Raw genomic sequence first — 23554 nt, 5'->3', positions numbered from 1 at the left:
AGCTAAACAAAACACATTTTATCTTCTTCATCATGTTCTGAACGCCATAACTTATTTTATTTTTCATTGATGAAACTGCCTGAGGGCTTGTTTCTTGTGTGGCAAACTGTAGTTTTGGTACTATAAATGGGTGAATTTATTATGCCCATATCATGTTCTGCATGATTTATTTTTAAATTAGTTAAAGTTTGGGAATTAATTCAGAAGAATCACCTAAAATGGCCAGTATGTTAAAGATAGTATACAGAGAAAAGGGGAGTTCCCCATAAAGCCCTGGTGGGTTCCTCATAATTCCTTCAAGTTATCATACAGCCAATTATGCGAGATTATAGGTAATAGGTCACTGATGAATCATAGCCACTAAAAAAGCCCAAGCAGGAGATGCTGCTGCAATATTGTGGAAAATATGGATAAGAGAGAGAACCTGAGAGCTCAGTCATATTGTAAGGATTAGTTTGTTACAACAAGAGAATAGACAGATTTAATCACAAAAAAATGATAGAGAGGAAGAGAGATAGTATTCCTTGACACTGAGCTACTGCTGTCAGTGCTGCAATTCACTCAATCAGTACACTTTTGCATTACCTTCATTTTTTGCACCGATGTAGTGTCTTCTTTTGCTTCACCCTGTTTTACTGTATATTCTGCATGAAGCAAGCAGCATTAAAACACGATGCCACAACTTAGAGTATAGAGATTTTCTGTATGGGCTTGTCAGTTAACTACAGCCCTACATGCAGGATCTAGGGCACAGTCAGTAGCTCTCAGAACAGTGTGCACTGCACGGTAATGTTATGGGGGGCATGACCTGTGAGCCTTGGCAAGCATCAAATGGAGGGACACTATGAACCACAGAAGCAGTGCAGGCTCCCCAGAGATGAAAAGTAATCTTTTGAATTAGTGGAGCTTGATATTTTAAATGGCTGGTTCATTTATAATAAATTTAAAAATTATATGATTTATTACTCCCCTACAGTGTACTAAGCCTGTATGATGCCAGTGCAAACACTTGTAAGTAATATATGCTTGCTAAGTACAACCATAAAAAAAGGTATGGGATGCTACTTTTGCAAAAAAAGCCAATACAAAAAAACATCCTGAATAATACAAATTTTATTAGAGTCCAAATATCAAAAACAAGACAGGCCACAAAAGGATGAGAACACACTCAAAACCAAAACACACACATATATATATATATATATATATATATATATATATATAGTAGGTAATGGCAGTGCTGCAGTAACGAGGCAACACACAGGATTAAAGTCCAATTTCAGTGGTTTAATGTCATGTTGCAAACAGCAGATTGACAGAAAGTAAGGAAAAACATAAATATACTCCATCTTGGAGAACCACATAAATATACTCCAGCTTGGAGAACCACTGGTCCCAGACTCACCCCTTGCACGGGACGGGCTTGACTAAGGTGCTATTCCCAGGGTTGTTGAGAGTCTTGCTGCTATAGTCCTGCAGCACGGGGATCCTGTATACAAGATCAGGCTAAGTCCAGCCAAGTTCCTGTAACTCCCAGACACACTCACCATGTGCCAAACACCAACCTCCATTACATAGCCCGTAACCCCTCCCACAAGTGAGGTAGACATCACATGGGCTGATCACGTGACCATGACATCATCGCAGGTCCTGTCTTTAGGGAAAAACCCGGCCAAACATTAATCTGCTGGGAGAAATGTATCTCTCATCCAGTAAAACATCCTTTACTGTACCACTATATATATATATATATATATATATGCAGTAAGATTACAAAGAAGGAATTAAAGAAAATCAGCAAATATATATGTCCTAAAGGAACGTGTGCAGCCATTCACAAGGTTAAGTCAAATCCACAAAAAGATAGCCACTCCAAAAAAGTCAAAAACATGTTGTGCATATAAAAGTGCCATGATGTTCCATAAATTAAACAAATATGACAACTATTAATGAGATAAAGCAACAGTCAATGTCACAATTTCCGGGGGCACAAATAGATTATTAAAAACATTAAACGAAAGAGTTCCAGCAGCAAACATGGCTATGACTAAGAACATTTTTGTTCGAAACACGTAATCCCCTGGATCTACAATTTTATCAGCATGTTTTTAAAGGCATTGCAATAAAGATGAAGTTTTAATGTCTATTCAACAATCTGATTTGGATGTTTGTTGCTGGAGCTTTTTTGTTCGATTACCACAGCCGCTTTTTCCGAGCACCATCCTGGAGTCCACACCCAAAGCCACAGGAATTCATCTAATGGTGAGCTGAACACCTTTTATTTTTCTTCTATATTGATTATTAAAAACATTTTATAGCCTTTGAGAAATTTAAAAACTTCACAATTTACTTTAAAGAGAACCTGTGAGCTGTTTTGACCGATATAAGATGCAGCCACAGCCTTTCAGGGTTTATCTACAGTATTCTATAATGCTGTAGATAAGCCCCCGATCTGACCTGAAAGATAAGAAAAATAAGTTTTATTATACTCACCGGGGGGGTCTGGACCGATGGGTGTCGCAGGTCCAGGTCGGGCGCCTCCCATCTTCTTGTGATGCCGCCCTCCTGCTTGCTTCATGGCTCCCCGGTATTGCGCTTCTGTGCTGGCGCACTTAGGACAGAGCAAAGTACTGCAGTGCGCAGCCGCTGGACCTTTCTGACCTTTCCTGGTGCCTGCGCACTGCAGTGCTTTGCTCTGCCCTCAACAGGTCTTGAGTCCAGTTGTAGGAGATTCCACTGCGCAGGAGCTCACGGGTAGTAAAGTGAAAAAGTTTACATTTTTGCAGAGTCGTTTTAGACAGGTCCTTGAAGAACGTCAGGTAATTATATGGACATTGAAGGAGTGGTGGATTGTTTGAAAATCCCAAAAGCGTATTCCTCACCCAAATGGGATAAAATGATACTATAATGTCTCTACTCGCACCAGAAGGTAGAGAAGGTGGTCTGCGTATTCTGAAGACCTCAATTAAATTGGCTTTCTTTAGGTTGGGGATCAAGTGAGAGGTCATCGCAGAGATGTATCCTTTTAGTTGCGAGGGTTGCACTGATTTGGGGATTGCTCTGATCTTTAAGTTATTTTTCCACTTATAATCCTCAAAATTAGCCAAAGAATCTTTAAAAGTTGATATGTCCTTTTGAATTTTATCCATGGAATCTGGGGTTATGGGGAAATTCTGTGGTTGTTTTATACACAAAACCTCGTGATTATTAGTAGTGACAGATATTTTTAATTTTTCCATAATGCTGTCACAGTCTTTGATAACATTCGGGTAGGATTTGTCGGCTAATCGCGTCAGAGTATCTTTAAAAAATGTTTTCACAAAGACTTCAGATGCTTTGGATTCTTTATGTAGCTTAGTTGAGTTTCCCTAAAAGATAGGATTCACCGTAGATACGTTTAACCATTCCAAAAGAGCTTTAAACATCTTGGCTATAAAGCCCTTGGTTGGATAGTCCTCTGAGGCAGGTATGGCGTCTATTAGTGAAGTGGTTGTTTCACGCCTGGCTTCCCCCTCAGAAGAAGGGTATGAAGAAAGAGTGTCATCGGAGGCCCCGGCAATAGGAGAGTCTCTGCCACATTCTGCATATGAATCATCATCCATAATAAATTCATCTGAGCATAGGCTATTAAGATCATCCAGTGAGTTAGAGCTCACTGAATGAATCACTGTATCCTCACTGTCGAATGTGTCCCCACCTAGTGGTTGTAAGATCTCAGTACATCCATCTTTGTATATGTGAGAAGTTTCAATCAACTCCTCTACCTCATCAGAATTATGACGCCTGTCCCTTTTAAGTGTGGAAAAGTCAGTAAAGGGGGCATACAGTGAACCTCCGTTTTCAGGCCCTGTGGGGGATTTATTACTATGGTGCTGTTGTTTTTTGCCCCCGTTATACAGCCTGCATCCTGTGCCTTTTCCCCTGTCTCCAGGGGAGGATTGTACCGCCATATATACAGCTTTATCCTGCTGGAATTTGCTCCCCTGAGGTTTCAGCCTCTTCTCCCCTTTGCTGTCCCCCCTCTTCAAGTAGTCCCAGGGATAAATGAAGGTGCCTTAGATCTAAGAGACACTCCTGCGTCTCGCTGTGCAGTGAGGGAGCGGGCGGGGGAGCGAGACGCTAGAACAGCTGACTCATCACTGGTTTCTCCCCGTTGCGCCCACTGTTATGAATGGGTCACCGAGGAGGAAAAAATAACACAAGTCAAGTCTCAGAAAACCAGAGGGGTTGGTAACTATGCAGATTGCAGATCCCTGATCTTACCACACAACTAGCAGCAGTCATGGAGCATAACTACGATGATCCTAGATGCCTCGTCACAACCAGAGAGCTACATAAGCCTAAAGCAGAAAAAGAGGAAAACTAACTGCCCCAGAGCAAACCCCAAAGGAAAGACAGCCCCCCACAGGTATTGACGGTGAAACAAGATGAAAACACAAACAAAGGCAGAAAAAGAGGCTGAGAAAACGATGGGGCCCGACTAACTAGAAAGGACAGGAAAGGAAAGACACTGTCTGCAATCTGCCAAAAACCCTACCAAAATAATGTCCAACACTTCTGATAGCAAAATTAACCCTGAAGTCACTAGACTTCTCCCACTATATCAGCACTCTGAAATATTCTGAGACAGAGCAAAAAGAGGCCAATCTAATAAGGGACCAAAAGGCAAATACAGATAAATAGGAGTGGAAATTCAGCACAACGCCAGCAGGGGCTGGTTGACCACAAAAAACTGAATTGACCAACAAGAGCAAGTGTGAACAATAGCAAAAACAAACTTAACTTGAGAAGACTGGAACAGAGCTGAAGTCCAAGACCTGAGAAGCAGACTGAATCACCAGCACCAGGATAGGGCGTCGGCTGTCTTATATCCAGTCTGATACTCCAGAGGTCCAATCGTTATCCTCATCAGGTGGCAGATCACTACCAATTAAACCAACCTCACTACCTCCTGTCATCACCAGAGGGAGAACAGAAGGAGGAGCAGAAAATGAGTTCACAACAGCCCGCTGTCTCCCGGAATCCAGACTCACAGAGCTCCCCCGGCGTCCTCCCATGTGACCGACAGCTGGCTCCGGAGCTGCGGTAGCTATCATTCCTGGGGCTCATTGGCAAGAAGAAGATCCGGTCCGGCCCTGCAATGGTGAGATGGAAGATTCATCCTCCGCTTCCTCCCGCCGCGCTTTCTCCTGCAGCGTCCTGACTCCCAGCACTGCCGCTGTCCCCCATCGCTTCTGAGTCTTCACATCAGCTAATGCTGATGCCGGGGCACCACATCTGCTTCTGCCTCTTGGCTCTCGCTCAGCTGCAGATTTCCCGCCGAACTCCTGCTGCAGCGGGGCTACTGTGTCAATCCCGGCTCCTCTCTGCAGTTTCCCAGTGCTTGCACTCATCTCAGCCTCCCGACATCTCTCCCTGCTGCTGGCAGCTGATGTCGGCTTCACAGTGAGGGGAAGCATCACCCTGGCAGGAGTCCCACGGGTCCGCTGCATGTCAGGGAGCACCAGCTTCCCTGTAGTTTGGCGGGGAGCCGGCACCTGAGTGCCATGTTGGCTCTGCTTGGCTCCACATGCAGGGAGCCCTCTGCCATGATCCTTGCCACTGCTTTGTCCTGCAAAGGGACTTTTCCTCACAGGACTGGGTCCAGTCATCTTGTTGCTGGCTCAAGGCATGTTCCTAGTGCTTTTAACATCAAAAATCCTCTTTTTTGTAGCTTTAAGTAGCTCAAAATAGGGGAATTTTCAGAAGCTCCTGAAGCACAGGACTGCTACCTTCCCCTGCAAACCACGCCCCCCAATATGTGGAATTTTGACTACAATAACAATGACAATAAAGTAAATACAATTTTTTAAAGAAAATGTATTAAAAAGGTATGAGACACATAGTCAAGCAATTTTATAAAATGGCATCACACTCCAACATGGAGGGTAAATATAATAAAATGTATACAGATGACACTAAATAGAAGATCTTAACAATCTCAACATACAGGATTATAAAGACAAAATAACATGATTCAAAATGGCAATGTAAATATCACAGTAGGTAAATCTGGATAAAGTGGGAGTCAGTCTAACAATCCTTGATGACATACTGTAACATGATATAGAATAAGGTCAGGATACATACATAAAGTAAAAGGTTATTATTACTGATAATGGAGATGACTGCCAGGTCCCCGATGCGCATTTTGGCGTTACTGCCATCTTCTGGGGAGTAGCTTCCCTTATCACCCAACTACTTTAAATATAAAGCATGTGACCAATCGCTACTAACATATGGAAAACTACATAATGTTATGGAGAGAAATAATGCAGAAGAAATTCATGGCAGACTAAATACTTTTTTTCCCCACTGTACATGACAGCGTGGCAAACATTAGATGTTCAGGCACCCCATTCAAGACAATGGGGTCCAAGTTCAGGTTAGGGTCCTGGTACTGTTTTGGCACCCGAACCCGAACTTTGGTTAACTGTTTGGGCAAACCCTCCGGACTCGAACATCCAGTGGTCCGACTATCTCTACTTGTGTTATTGGCACATGGGCCAATAAATTTCACTTGGACGTTCTACTATTGGTGTGCTGCCTTCATCATTTTTGATTACTTATGTTACAAGATATGCTGATCATGATTACCTAAGTCAAAGAGTATACATAAATATAAGTACCTAAAACAAGTAATAAAATTCTTGACCAGGCATATTTTTGGGTTTCACTGTACATACACTTTTAACAACTACATTTTTTTCTCATTAAGATATTCAAATCATTTTTGCATCTTTTTTCAATATGCATGGGGCTTAATTTTTATGTCATTTTTGTATTTCTTCTTTTGCTAATTTGTGGGGAAAGTTTATTATAAAGGATCACTAAAGTATATATGTCCAATAAATATATGTTGGACATATTTTTTCAATATGAGTGAGGCTAGAAAGAGCAATTCAGACTACCATTATCTGTTTTTTTTTGTTTTGTTTGATTTATTTTTGCCTTTTTTATTTTTCCTGTTTTATTTATTTATGTTTTAGTTGATTTTGTAGGCTGTCCCCCCAACACCATAAGGTATGAAAAGACCTTTGGGGTGGATGTTGGCATTTTTAAATACTCATAATTTCTTCTTATTGCTGATTTCCTCTGTAACTGGGTCTGATAATTAGCCTCAGTTACAGGGGAAATGTACCTCTTGCTTGCATAGTAGAGCTGACTGATTCTGCTAGGATACAGCAGTTCCTAACACCCAGTAATCACATAACTGCTGGGCCAGTGCTTCCCAATTTGTACACACAAGCGATGGTTCAGCTCAGTGTAAACAAAGATTGAGAAAATAGACTTAATAATAAATTTTTTTATTTTTATAGCGCCGACATATTCCGCAGCACTTTACATTTCAGAGGGGATTTGTACAGACAATAGACATTACAGCATAACAATAATCACATACAGTAGATTATAACAGATACCAAGAGGAATGAGGGCCCTGCTCGCAAGCTTACAGTCTATGAGGAAAGAGGGAGACACGAAAGGTGGGTGGTAACAGTTGCCCTGATTGTATGGACCAGCCATAATGTTAAGTGTATAACAGTACAGACACAGAGGGCTAATGGATGCATAAAGCATGTGGGAACATGATGCTGGGAACCTGGTTATGGTAAAACTTTTGGCTCTGCCACACAGGGATAGGTTAGGTTAATGTGTTGAGGTGATAGGCCAGTCTGAATAAATGCGTTTTCAGGACACGCTTAAAATTGTGGGGATTGGGGACTAATCGTATTGACCTGGGAAGTGCATTCCAAAGAATTGGCGCGGCACGTGTAAAGTCTTGGAGACGGGAGTGGGAGGTTCTGACTATTGAGGATACTAACCTCAGGTCATCAGCAGAACGGAGGGCGCGGGTAGGGTGGTATACTGAAACAAGGGAGGAGATGTAGGGTGGTGCTGAGCCATGGAGGGCTTTGTGGGTGAGGGTAATAAGTTTATATGTTTAGACTTGGTAATAGCCTATATTTACCTTCCCTGTGAGGAGTCTGGCTGTGTCACCACAATCTTATGTAAGCTGTTTACACTGCATTGACATTTTAGAAAGTCAGTGCATAGTAAAGTGTGGACTGCCAAAACATTTATAATCTATGAACAAGCCAGAAGTTGTTACAAAATGATTTGATTTTACAGGAAAACAGCTGCATACTTGCTTTCCCCTGATGCAGCATTGGCTTTCCAACTCTGCTCCCGGTCATTGTATTCAGGCTGCATCGTTGATGTCAGAACTACAGCATGCATGAAGTCTGGAAACAATCACCAGTAGCAATGGCAAAAAGCCAATATTGGAGCAAAACTGAGATTGCAACAAAGTTTATTTTGACTTCTAATAATATGCAACTATGTATTAAGCCAATCTTTTCATTGGCAATCACACTGGCACCCGGCTGGCACCTGCATGTTAGTAGTAAATTAAATTACTTTGCGCTATTACATCAGGGTTTAGGAAGGAGTTAACAACCATCCACATTTCTGATCTGCAGCATTTTGCTCTATTTCTCACAGATATGTATTAGAAATTGTGAAAGGGGTCATTAATCATTGCAACTGGTTAGAGTCGCCTCTTAATTACTTGCACAAATTAACTTATTAACACATTTAATGAATTATGGATTTCGGTGATGTAGATACCTACTCATTGCCCGATTCCACTTTATAGATATAATTTCTTACAATGAAATATATAGCTATGTTTGTATTAGACATTCAGACCTAGAACTGCTATAGATTTTCCTCACTGTGATGAGATTCATAATTCTTAATTAGTGGACGGGCTATGAATTCTGCTTTAAGTGGGAGATTTTCTAGAACATGAATCTTGGAATGGATTCAGTTACTTTTCTTTAAAAAGGTCACATTGCTGAAAAATGATCAGGAATTACAAATTGCTAAAGTTTATCTAGGTTTTTCTAACCTGTCGAATTTCTGATGCGAAAGTCATTATCTGTAGCGCAGCGCTGTTACTGCAAATAACCATTTTTTTTATTTTTGCAGGAAAATAATAAAGTGATATTCAAACACTGGATTCTGGACAATGTATTAATAGTGTAAAATATGATTGAAAAAGCACATACTTAATAAGCCAACCTTTGTTAGCACTATAATTATATTAAAATGTTTATTTTTTAATGTATATATAAGTGACTTAATATTTAAAGGGAACCTGTCACCAGGTTTGGCCAATACGAGTTACGCCCACCGCCTTTCAGGACTTATTTACAGCATTCTATAGTGCTGTAGATAAGCCCCGATCCGACCTGCAAGAGAAGAAAAATAAATTATTATACTCACCTGCTGGGCGGCACAGTCCAATGGGTGTCACAGGTCTTGGGCCGACACCTCCCATCTTCTTGTGATGCCGCCCTCATGCTTGCTTCACAGGCTCCCTGGCATCGAGATCCTGCACAGGCGTACTTATCTACCCTGTTGAGGGCAGAGCAAAGTACTGCAGTGTGCAGGCACTGAGCCTCTCTGACCTTTCCCGGCAGCTGCGCACTGTGGTACTTCGCTCTGCCCTTAGCAGGGCAGATGAGTACACCTGCGCAGAAGCACGATGCTGGGGAGCATCACAGCAGGGTTTTTGCTAATTTTGTCTCTTGTAGGTTTTGTGTGCTTTATGGCCAATGTAAACATGCGTTTATGTGCTGCATGTATACCAACTCACACAAAGCTCAATTTTTGTGTTTTTTCCTTGTATTTTTGCATTATTATATGTAAGCCAGGGTGTGGCCTCCCTCTCCCCCTCTCCTAAGATAGAAATTGTATTTAAAGGCTTCCCCAGACTGGATCCACCGGTTGGGTCCTGGTTCTTTTGTCTGCCCTTATTCACACACTGAGGTCAACTTTGGCACATGATAAGGTTTTTAATATTAGACAGTGTAGGACCGCCCCGATCAGAGTCACCTTGTCAATGGTGGGATGGCTTTTATCCTATTTTTGATAAAAAACAGTATTACTAAGAACTCTGTATTATTTAAATGCACTTTTGCTTTTTAGTTACAGCAGAGTTTTTGCTAATTTTGTCTCTTGTTGATTTTGTATACTTTATGGCCAATGGGAACATGCGTTTATGTGCCTCATGTACACCAACTCAAACCAAGCTTAATTTTTGTGTTTTTTCGCTTACATAGCTCCATTATTTTCCACAGAACTTTACAGACATCATCGCTGTCACCATTCTGCCCCACAATCTAAGTTCCCAATCAGTATGCTTGTGGAGTTCGGAAGTTTTTTTGCATTTGATAAATTTATACAGAATGTGTGGATGGAGAGTCCTGGAAGGTGTTTCCGTTTAGATGAAGGAAATTCCAAAAGGAAACAACAGAGTGTCATCATGAGTAAAAAATATATATTTTATAAAAATATATATATTTATATATATATTATATATACAGTTGTGGCCAAAAGTATTGACACCCCTGCAATTTTGTCATATAATACTCCATTTCTTCCTGAAAATGATTGCAAACACAAATTCTTTGGTATTATTATCTTCATTTAATTTGTCTTAAATGAAAAAACACAAAAGAGAATGAAGCAAATAAGCAAAACATTGATCAATTCACACAAAACTCCAAAAATGGGCCAGACAAAAGTATTGGCACCCTCAGCCTAATACTTGGTTGCACAACCTTTAGCCAAAATAACTGCGACCAACCGCTTCCGGTAACCATCAATGAGTTTCTTACAATGCTCTGCTGGAATTTTAGACCATTCTTCTTTGGCAAACTGCTCCAGGTCTCTGATATTAGAAGGGTGCCTTCTCCAAACTGCCATTTTTAGATCTCTCCATAGGTGTTCTATGGGATTCAGGTCTGGACTCATTGCTGGCCACTAGAGTTGAGCGACTTTTGGTTTTTTAGGGTCGCGTTTCGTTTCGTGAAACCCGACTTTTCCAAAAGTCGGGTCGAGCAAGATCGTCCGATTATAGGGAAAAGTCGGGGTCGTCCCGAAACACGAAACCCAATGTAAGTCAATGGGGAATAAAAGTCGGCAGTGAGAGGAGGACAGGAAACACACCTACAGTGCCCATTTGAATGCCAACAGCATCAATTCTTCTTACTTAAGCTTGTCAACCTTAATTAACTTCATAATACTAGTTACGCACTGAAAAATGGGTGTTATTTGGCTAAAGTTGTGGGGGGGAGGGCTGGCTGCAGGTTTTCATGTGCCCTGGGCGAAAGAGCGCCCCTTTAACACATACCACAACTCATCATGCTCCGATACGGCAGATAAATAGCGGTATAGTACAATGAAAAATACCTCACTTTTTACATCTCATGACGAGGCCCATCTATTTCTCCATACAGAATCATTGGTCCCATATAATGTTTGAAACAGTATATGATGAGCTCCACATAATGCTACAGTATATGTTGGTCCCCATGGATGAAGCTCCACTGTCTTATGGGCCCAAATAATGCTCCAAACATAATGGGCCCCATTTCTAATGCTCTAGTGTATAATGGGCCCTGTAAATGCTGCTCCAGTGTCTGATGTCCACCTTTGGAATGTTCCAGTGTATGGTGGGCCCCATCTATCATTCTCCAGAGTATAGTGCTCCCCAAAAATTGCTGTCCCAACATTGAAAACAATCAAATAAGTCTCCTCGCTAGGGAATCCCTGTACTTGTCTGGACAGGTGCTATAGCTTGCTTAACAGCTCGCCAGCCGTTCTCACGCCCAGTATGGATTGCACGTGATTGCACAAAGGTTAGAAAGGGTACCGTATCCCTGGATAACATGTATGGATAGCGTACACATTCAAAATATATGTCTATACAGCATGAGGCAGGCTCAGACGGTGTTAGGCCCAGTATGGATTGCACGTCATTGCACAAAGGTTAGAAAGGGTACCGTATCCCCGGATAACATGTATGGATAGTGTACACATTCAAAATATATGTCTATACAGCATGAGGCAGGCTCAGACGGTGTTAGGCCCAGTATGGATTGCACGTCATTGCACAAAGGTTAGAAAGGGTACCGTATCCCCGGATAACATGTATGGATAGCGTACACATTCAAAATATATGTCTATACAGCATGAGGCAGGCTCAGACGGTGTTAGGCCCAGTATGGATTGCACGTCATTGCACAAAGGTTAGAAAGGGTACCGTATCCCCGGATAACATGTATGGATAGCGTACACATTCAAAATATATGTCTATACAGCATGAGGCAGGCTCAGACGGTGTTAGGCCCAGTATGGATTGCACGTCATTGCACAAAGGTTAGAAAGGGTACCGTATCCCTGGATAACATTTATGGATAGCGTACACATTCAAAATATATGTCTATACAGCATGAGGCAGGCTCAGACGGTGTTAGGCCCAGTATGGATTGCACGTCATTGCACAAAGGTTAGAAAGGGTACCGTATCCCTGGATAACATGTATGGATAGCGTACACATTCAAAATATATGTCTATACAGCATGAGGCAGGCTCAGACGGTGTCAGGCCCAGTATGGATTGCACGTCATTGCACAAAGGTTAGAAAGGGTACCGTATCCCCGGATAACATGTATGGATAGCGTACACATTCAAAATATATGTCTATACAGCATGAGGCAGGCTCAGACGGTGTTAGGCCCAGTATGGATTGCACGTCATTGCACAAAGGTTAGAAAGGGTACCGTATCCCTGGATAACATGTATGGATAGCGTACACATTCAAAATATATGTCTATACAGCATGAGGCAGGCTCAGACGGTGTTAGGCCCAGTATGGATTGCACGTCATTGCACAAAGGTTAGAAAGGGTACCGTATCCCCGGATAACATGTATGGATAGCGTACACATTCAAAATATATGTCTATACAGCATGAGGCAGGCTCAGACGGTGTTAGGCCCAGTATGGATTGCACGTCATTGCACAAAGGTTAGAAAGGGTACCGTATCCCTGGATAACATGTATGGATAGCGTACACATTCAAAATATATGTCTATACAGCATGAGGCAGGCTCAGATGGTGTTAGGCCCAGTATGGATTGCACGTCATTGCACAAAGGTTAGAAAGGGTACCGTATCCCCGGATAACATGTATGGATAGCGTACACATTCAAAATATATGGCTATACAGCATGAGGCAGGCTCAGATGGTGTTAGGCCCAGTATGGATTGCACGTCATTGCACAAAGGTTAGAAAGGGTACCGTATCCCTGGATAACATGTATGGATAGCGTACACATTCAAAATATATGTCTATACAGCATGAGGCAGGCTCAGACGGTGTTAGGCCCAGTATGGATTGCACGTCATTGCACAAAGGTTAGAAAGGGTACCGTATCCCTGGATAACATGTATGGATAGCGTACACATTCAAAATATATGTCTATACAGCATGAGGCAGGCTCAGACGGTGTTAGGCCCAGTATGGATTGCACGTCATTGCACAAAGGTTAGAAAGGGTACCGTATCCCTGGATAACATGTATGGATAGCGTACACATTCAAAATATATGTCTATACAGCATGAGGCAGGCTCAGACGGTGTTAGGCCCAGTATGGATTGCACGTCATTGCACAAAGGTTAGAAAGGGTACCGTATCCCCGGATAACATGTATGGATAGCGTACACATTCAAAATATATGTCTCAGGAGGCAGGCTCAGACGGTGTCAGGCACAGTATGGATTTGATGGCCCAGATTACACAGCGGAGGAGCAGGGAGAGGTAAAGATTGCAAATGCTGGGGCCCTGCCCAAGCAAGGGGGGCCCACTCTTGGGCGTCGGTACTGGCACTGGGCCCCTCATTTTACAGCGGTGTGTCTGACGGCGGGTGTGCACCACCACCGTCAGAGACACTTGATTGCACTATGAGGGACCCTGTGCCAGTGCCCGCGCCCAAGAGTCGGCCTACCCACCTGTCCAGGGCAACGGCACTCGCACGGTGTCGTGCGATAGGTGGTTACCCTGGCCATGGGGGGGAGGCAGCACAGTTAGGGAGTTTTAGAAAGTGGCATATGTTGATGTTGGACATTCAGCTGATGCAAAAGGCGAAATAGGTGAAGTACCAGGAAGAGGTGGACCAAAGCAAGCCATTTTTCTGTCACCCTATGTGTCATCAGGGGAAGGTGGGACAAAATCCTTGGAAACCCATGCGTGGTTCATTTTAATGAAGGTTAGATCATCCACATTTTGGGTTGACAGACGGGTCCTTTTTTCTGTCAGGATTGATCCAGCTGCACTGAAGACTCTTTCCGATAGCACACTTGCAGCTGGGCAAGCGAGCTCCTGTAAGGCATATTGGGCCATTTCAGGCCAGGTGTCCAGTTTAGCGGCCCAATAGTCAAAGGGGAATGACCTGTGTGGGAGAACATCGATATGGGAGGAAAAGTAGTTTGTAACCATAGTTGACAACTGCTGTCTCCTGTCACTTTCCATCGATGCAGTATTACCAGTTGTGTGAGCGGTATTTGAAAAATCAGTCCACAACATGGTCATGAAACCCCTGTCTCCAACGCCACTTCTGCTGTGTGCACCACGAACACCTCTGCCAAGCTGCCCCCGGCCCGTACGGCTCGTGTGAGAACCATCACCGCTGCTGTGTGCTGGGAATGCCTCAAGCAACCGATTTACCAGAGTTGCTTGTTTATTAGCCAATATTAGGTCAAGGTTCTCCTGTGGCATGATGTTTTGTAATTTGCCTTTATAGCGTGGATCCAGGATGCTGGCCAACCAGTAGTCGTCATCGTTCATCATTTTGGCAATGCGGGGGTCCCTTTTTAGGATCCGCAAGGCATAATCTGACATGTGGGCCAATGTTCCCGGTGTCAATGATGCACTGCGAGTGCTGGGTGGAGGAGCACTTTCTGGCAAATCCACATCCCTCCAGTCACGCACAAACCCTGTACCAGACCTTGCCACGCCAACATTTTCACTTGCCCCACGAGATGCATCCTCCTCCCCTAAGTAATCATCCCCATCATCCTCCTCCTCCTCCTCTTCTTCCTCCACCTCGTCCAGGAGAGGTCCCTGAGCAGACAATGGCTGAATGTCATCAAGGATTCCCTCCTCTTCTTCCTCCTCATCAACATTGGCTGCAGACGCCTGCTCCTTAAGGTGCGTCAAAGTTTGCATGAGCAGACGCATAAGTGGGATGCTCATGCTTAGGATGGCGTCGTCTGCGCTTACCAGCCGTGTGCATTCCTCAAAACACTGAAGGACTTTACAAAGGTCTTTCAGCTTCGACCACTGCACGCCTGTCAACTCCATGTCTGCTCTCAAAGTGCCTGGCCGTGTATCCTCCCACAAATGCATTATGGCCTGCCTCTGCTCGCACAGCCGCTCCACCATGTGCAGGGTGGAGTTCCACCTTGTTGCAATGTCGATAATGAGGCGGTGGTTGGGAAGGTGGAGCAATCGCTGCAGCTTCTGCATACGAACGGAGTGTACAGGCGACCGGCGGATGTGTGCGCACAGTCTTCGCACCTTCTGGAGCAGGGCTGTTAACTCCGGATAATTTTTGAGGAAGCACTGCACCACCAGGTTCAAGGTGTGAGCCAAGCAAGGTATGTGGCTGAGTTTTGAAAGGGCTATGGCTGCCACAAAATTACGGCCGTTATCACTAACTACCTTGCCTGCCTCAAGATGTACACTGCCCAGCCATAACTCAGTTTGTCGCTTCAAGTACTCGGCCAGCACCTCGGCGGTGTGTCTGTCGCCCAAACACATCATCTGCAACACAGCCTGCTGACGCTTTCCACTAGCTGCTCGATAGGGGGACACATCGTGTGCAACAGTGGCAGCTGCAGATGGAGTGCTCGTACGACTGCGCTCTGCGGACGAGCTTTCGCTTCTGGAGGAGGAGGAGGAGGAGGAGGAGGGTCGAACGCCTACAGCCAACTGTTTCTATACCGTGGGCTAGGCAGCACTGTCCCACCACCGCTGTCCCCTGTGGACCCTGCATCCACCACATTAACCCAGTGCGCAGTGATGGACACGTAACGGCCCTGGCCATGCCGACTGGACCATGCATCAGTTGTGAGGTGCACCTTTCCGCTCACTGACTGCTTGAGTGCATGGACAATGCGGTCTTTCACATGATGGTGGAGGGCTGGGATGGCTTTGCGAGAGAAGAAGTGGCGACTGGGTAGGTCATAGCGTGGTACTGCATAGGCCATGAGTTCGCGGAAAGCTGTGCTTTCCACCAACTGAAAGGGCATCATCTCAAACGAGATTAGTTTGGCAATGTGGGCGTTCAAACCCAGTGTACGCGGATGAGAGACTGAGTACTTTCTTGACCTACTCATAGTGTCTGGGAGGGTGAGCTGGACTTGAGAGCTGCATATGGTGGAAGTAGCGGTGGACAGGGCGGACTGAGAGAGGGTTGATGATGGTGATGGAGTTGGTGTTCTTTCTGGTGGCCTAGAATCAGTCTTTCGTTGATATAACAGTGGGATTCCCTGACTGCTGTGGCCTTGCAACGACACCTCAACATTTGCTGCTGTGCTAACCGGTTGGCTTACAGTGGGGGAAACAATGTAGCGTTGCTGACTACCTTCGTTGTGATCAGTTGCACATGTGGCACTTGAGGTTTGGTGTTGTGTCCACGCTTGCAAGTGCATGCTGGTTAAATGTCTAAGCATGCAACTGGTATTCAAATTTTTCAGATTTTTCCCTCGGCTAAAGGTCTTTGCGCACTTCTTACAGATAACCTTGGCCTGATCATGAGGATTTTGTTCAAAAAAGTGCCACACTGCACTCTTCCTACTTTGGCAGACATTTTGCGGCCTAGCACGCTGTGATCTTTTGACACTCTGGACAAGCTGTCCAGCAACTCTTTTGATGTTTGGAACATGTCTTTGGAGTGCTCCGGGCCTGCCAGATAACAGCTGTTGCGATGTCGATGTCTGCTGTGGATGCTCCTCATCTGAGCTATTGGAAGCAGCACCCTCTTCCCCCAATGGATGCCAATCTGGGTCAACAACTGGGTCATCCATCACCTCCTCTTCTATGTCATGTGCACCTTTCTCTGTGTCACCGTGTATGGTGGTATAGTGTGCAGGAAGGGGCACCTGAGTCTCATCAGGGTCAAAATCTGGCTCTGTACACTGCGAGGACAATTTAGTGCTCTGAGTGAATGTACCAGCAGAATCATCCATCAGCGGCTGTGCATCAGTGCACTCCATGTCAGATTCATCTTGGCCTGGGTAATTCACCATTTGACTTGATAATCCAGGCATGGTATGTGAAAACAGCTCCATGGAGTAATCAGTAGTATGGCCTGCGTCATCCTTCAATCTTGGTTGGGGTGAAGGACACAAGGAAAGGTGTGGTTCATGAACATGAGCCTCCAATGACGACTCAGTGCTTTTACTTTTTACAACTGAAGAAGAGGAGGCGATAGAGCTGGAGGCTGAGTCAGCAATGTAAGACAAAACTTTTTCCTGATGCTCTGCCTTTAAAAGCGGTTTGCCAACTCCTAGAAAACTAAGCGTTCGAGGCCTTATGTAGCCAGACGATGACGCAGGGTCAGCACCTCCTGCATTCGGTCCTATTTTGCTCTTGCCACTACCATCAGATCCACCACCAACACCATCATTACCAGCTGCCAACCCCCGCCCAATTCCACGGCCTCTTCCACCAGCCTTCCTCATTTTTGGTAGAAATGTAGACAAAGTCCAACAAACTATATAGTAATGTAAAACAAGGTACAAGGTGTCTATAGGACAGGGGAGATTTAGAATTTCTGCACACACTTGTGGACAGTGGACACTTTTGGATTGTGTGAGGCCCACTGATATCTGAGCGCTTTGTGACACGCTCGATGGCACAGCTGCCTGTGACCAAAGTGACGAGAGGATAATGGAGATTTTGAATCTCTGCGTACACTTTTGGACACTGGACACTTGTGGATTGTGTGAGGCCCACTGATATCTGAGCGCTATGTGACACGCTCGATGGCACAGCTGCCTGTGACCAAAGTGACGAGAGGATAATGGAGATTTTGAATCTCTGCGTACACTTTTGGACACTGGACACTTGTAGATTGTGTGAGGCCCACTGATATCTGAGCGCTATGTGACACGCTCGATGGCACAGCTGCCTGTGACCAAAGTGACGAGAGGATAATGGAGATTTTGAATCTCTGCGTACACTTTTGGACACTGGACACTTGTGGATTGTGTGAGGCCCACTGATATCTGAGCGCTATGTGACACGCTCGATGGCACAGCTGCCTGTGACCAAAGTGACGAGAGGATAATGGAGATTTTGAATCTCTGCGTACACTTTTGGACACTGGACACTTGTGGATTGTGTGAGGCCCACTGATATCTGAGCGCTATGTGACACGCTCGATGGCACAGCTGCCTGTGACCAAAGTGACGAGAGGATAATGGAGATTTTGAATCTCTGCGTACACTTTTGGACACTGGACACTTGTGGATTGTGTTAGGCCCACTGATATCTGAGCGCTATGTGACACGCTCGATGGCACAGCTGCCTGTGACCAAAGTGACGAGAGGATAATGGAGATTTTGAATCTCTGCGTACACTTTTGGACACTGGACACTTGTGGATTGTGTGAGGCCCACTGATATCTGAGCGCTATGTGACACGCTCGAGGTCACAGCTGCCTGTGACCAAAGTGACGAGAGGATAATGGAGATTTTGAATCTCTGCGTACACTTTTGGACACTGGACACTTGTAGATTGTGTGAGGCCCACTGATATCTGAGCGCTATGTGACACGCTCGATGGCACAGCTGCCTGTGACCAAAGTGACGAGAGGATAATGGAGATTTTGAATCTCTGCGTACACTTTTGGACACTGGACACTTGTGGATTGTGTGAGGCCCACTGATATCTGAGCGCTATGTGACACGCTCGATGGCACAGCTGCCTGTGACCAAAGTGACGAGAGGATAATGGAGATTTTGAATCTCTGCGTACACTTTTGGACACTGGACACTTGTGGATTGTGTGAGGCCCACTGATATCTGAGCGCTATGTGACACGCTCGATGGCACAGCTGCCTGTGACCAAAGTGACGAGAGGATAAGGGAGATTTTGAATCTCTGCGTACACTTTTGGACACTGGACACTTGTGGATTGTGTTAGGCCCACTGATATCTGAGCGCTATGTGACACGCTCGATGGCACAGCTGCCTGTGACCAAAGTGACGAGAGGATAATGGAGATTTTGAATCTCTGCGTACACTTTTGGACACTGGACACTTGTGGATTGTGTGAGGCCCACTGATATCTGAGCGCTATGTGACACGCTCGATGGCACAGCTGCCTGTGACCAAAGTGACGAGAGGATAATGGAGATTTTGAATCTCTGCGTACACTTTTGGACACTGGACACTTGTGGATTGTGTGAGGCCCACTGATATCTGAGCGCTATGTGACACGCTCGATGGCACAGCTGCCTGTGACCAAAGTGACGAGAGGATAATGGAGATTTTGAATCTCTGCGTACACTTTTGGACACTGGACACTTGTGGATTGTGTGAGGCCCACTGATATCTGAGCGCTATGTGACACGCTCGATGGCACAGCTGCCTGTGACCAAAGTGACGAGAGGATAATGGAGATTTTGAATCTCTGCGTACACTTTTGGACACTGGACACTTGTGGATTGTGTGAGGCCCACTGATATCTGAGCGCTATGTGACACGCTCGATGGCACAGCTGCCTGTGACCAAAGTGACGAGAGGATAATGGAGATTTTGAATCTCTGCGTACACTTTTGGACACTGGACACTTGTGGATTGTGTGAGGCCCACTGATATCTGAGCGCTATGTGACACGCTCGATGGCACAGCTGCCTGTGACCAAAGTGACGAGAGGATAATGGAGATTTTGAATCTCTGCGTACACTTTTGGACACTGGACACTTGTGGATTGTGTGAGGCCCACTGATATCTGAGCGCTATGTGACACGCTCGATGGCACAGCTGCCTGTGACCAAAGTGACGAGAGGATAATGGAGATTTTGAATCTCTGCGTACACTTTTGGACACTGGACACTTGTGGATTGTGTGAGGCCCACTGATATCTGAGCGCTATGTGACACGCTCGATGGCACAGCTGTGACAAAAGTGACTAGAGGATAAGGGAGATTGGATTGCTTTTAAAAAAGCAGTTTGCGGAGCAGTGGGTAAACAGCAATGCCAGTGTGTCAGGAAGCCTTAAAAGGCAGCCCAACAACCAACACCACTGATACACCACAATATAGCCTCCCCTTGCACTGCACACACAGTGACTTGTGTGTTGTGCAGGCCAAATCGCTAGCAGCAGAAGCAGTTTTTTTGTCTTCTTCCCTGCCTAACGCTCTCCCTACAGAATCAGCAGCAACCTCTCCCTATACTAAGATCGGCAGAAGTAAGATGGCGGTCGGCGTGCACGCCCTTTTATACCCCCTGTGACGCCCACCAAAGCAAGCCAATCACTTGCATGCCCTTCTGAAAGATGGTGGTGACCCGTGCCTAGGTCATCACGTTGCCCACAGTGTCCGTGGATCCTGATTGGCTGAAAAAGAGCGCAAAACAAACTTTTGAAACGCGACTTTGGCGCGTAAGTCGCCGACCTCGTGGCCGACCTCATCCTAGGGTCGGGTTTCGTTTCATGAAACCCGACTTTGCCAAAAGTCGGCGACTTTTGAATTTTTTGGACCCGTTTCGCTCAACTCTACTGGCCACCTTAGAAGTCTCCAGTGCTTTCTCTCAAACCATTTTCTAGTGCTTTTTGAAGTGTGTTTTGGGTCATTGTCCCGCTGGAAGACCCATGACCTCAGAGGGAGACCCAGCTTTCTCACACTGGGCCCTACCTTATGCTGCAAAATTTGTTGGTAGTCTTCAGACTTCATAATGCCATGCACACGGTCAAGCAGTCCTGTGCCAGAGGCAGCAAAGCAACCCCAAAACATCAGAGAACCTCCACCATATTTGACTGTGTTCTTTTCTTTGAATGCCTCTTTTTTCCTCCTGTAAACTCTATGTTGATGCCTTTGCCCAAAAAGCTCTACTTTTGTCTCATCTGACCAGAGAACATTCTTCCAAAACGTTTTAGGCTTTTTCAGGTAAGTTTTGGCAAACTCCAGCCTGGCTTTTTTATGTCTCGGGGTAAGAAGTGGGGTCTTCCTGGGTCTCCTACCATACAGTCCCTTTTCATTCAGATGCCGACGGATAGTACGGGTTGACACTGTTGTACCCTCGGACTGCAGGGCAGCTTGAACTTGTTTGGATGTTAGTCAAGGTTCTTTATCCCACATCCGCACAATCTTACGTTGAAATCTCTTGTCAATTTTTCTTTTCCATCCACATCTAGGGAGGTTAGCCACAGTGCCATGGGCTTGAAACTTCTTGATGACACTGCGCACGGTAGACACTGGAACATTCAGGTCTTTGGAGATGGACTTGTAGCATTGAGATTGGTCATGCTTCCTCACAATTTGGTTTCTCAAGTCCTCAGACAGTTCTTTGGTCTTCTTTCTTTTCTCCATGCTCAATGTGGTACACACGAGGACACAGGACAGAGGTTGAGTCAACTTTAATCCATGTCAACTGGCTGCAAGTGTGATTTACTTATTGCTAATACCTGTTAGGTGCCACAGGTAAGTTACAGGTGCTGTTAATTACACAAATTAGAGAAGCATCACATGATTTTTCGAACAGTGCCAATACTTTTGTCCACCGTATTTTTTATGTTCGGTGTGGAATTATATCCAATTTGGTTTTAGGACAATTCTTTTTGTGTTTTTTCATTTAAGACAAATTAAATGAAGATAATAATACCAAAGAATTTGTGTTTGCAATCATTTTCAGCAAGAAACTGAGTATTATCTGACAAAATTTCAAGGGGTGTCAATACTTTTGGCCACAACTGTATATATATTGTAAGGTATCGCTGTCATTCAAGGTTGGGGACACTTACTTGGCAACCAAATAATCATGTCCGGCACAGGTTTTCCATAAAACCATAACAGTCCATGTGGTTTATTCAGGCATCATAAACCCACAGCAGCAACATAAAGTTCATATCCATAGCATAACGTTCATGACAGAGCTTCCCTCTGTTATCCCTGTGGTCACACAGGTTACGCAATGTCCAGTACTCAGGCTCTTCAGCCTCACAGGTATCTCACCCCGTCAGGGTTACCTCATCAGACTCCAGACGTTCATTCCCTCCTCTGGGAACTCTCAGATCCTGGCAGCCATTACACACAGCCACTTCATGTGCTGGCCACCTACCCTGGCCACCTTATATGGTCCGTAGCCACGCCCACTGGGTCACATGGCTATGACCTCATCACAGGTTCTTCACACACACTCATATACACTTTACTATGGCGTTCTTAAACACACCCCTGGGTGGATTTGTAGGTAGCGGATTTGTAGGTAGCTGGCTCCACCCGTCTTTCCAGCTACCTGAAGACTTCCCTAAGACATTGACATGGAACCTCAGCAGTATCACTGCTGATCAACACATACACAAGTCTTCATCTCAAGGTCACCCACCTTGAGATACATTATGATCATTCAGCATCCTACTCCTATCAGGAAACTAGAAATGCTTATACGCCTGTCCTGGGACACCCACACAGCGCCCCCTAGCGGACACAGTGGTCACTACACCTATATATATTTTATAAATATATATTTTTATTTGATATCTAATAAGAACCAAAAAAATAGTTGAAAATATTTTTTGTTGGAGCAGTATTGAGAAAATATCAAGGCTATCAACCATAAAACATGGGCAAACATCCAGTGTTTTCCACGCTGTTATGTGCATGACAGCATGACAAACACTGCCTCTGATTTGCGGTAAAATCATTACTACAGGTCAGACAGCCTTGATTCCCACTCTGTCAAATTACAGCCTAAGGGTCCCGTCTCACTTAGCGATGCACCAGCGATCCCGACAACGATGCGACCTGGTCAGGATCGCTGGTGCGTCGCCACATGATCGCTGGTGAACTGTCAAACAGGCAGACTCACCAGTGATCTGGACAAGCGAGCACGCTGGTATCCAGGGTAAGCAGTGAGCAACTAAGCCCAGCTCCCAGCGCGAACATGCTGGTATCCAGGGTACACAGCGGGTAACTAAGTGCCACGCATGCTTAGTTACCCGCTGTTTACCCTGGATACCAGCTCCCAGCATCTGCTTACAGAGCTGGGAGCTCATTGATCATTGGTCTCCCGCTGCCACACGCAGCGATGCGTGCTGGCGAGCGGGAGACCGATGATCAAAAAATGGCCCAGAACATTCCAGCACAATCAGCGATACTCAGCGGGGGGGCTGTCGCTGATGCATGCCACAAACAGCGAGATCGCTGGCGAGATCGCTGTTGCATCACAAAATTGGTGACGCATCAGCGATCTCGCTAGCGATCTCGCCTAGTGTGAAGTACCCCTAGGCCTGCAGTTTTAATCAGAAATAAAAAGTCAACCTCCGGTTACTGACGTAGGCTGATGAGACTACGCCGGCTACGCTTAATAACAGCGAGAGCAGGCGAGGCTGATGATAGGATTAAATAAATGATTAAAAGAAAAAATGGTGTGGG

The sequence above is a fragment of the Dendrobates tinctorius genome, unplaced genomic scaffold, assembly GCF_039654945.1.
Source record: "Dendrobates tinctorius isolate UK_male_01 unplaced genomic scaffold, ASM3965494v1 ptg000133l, whole genome shotgun sequence".
Taxonomy (NCBI): domain Eukaryota; kingdom Metazoa; phylum Chordata; class Amphibia; order Anura; family Dendrobatidae; genus Dendrobates; species Dendrobates tinctorius.
This window is presented reverse-complemented; position numbering follows the sequence as displayed.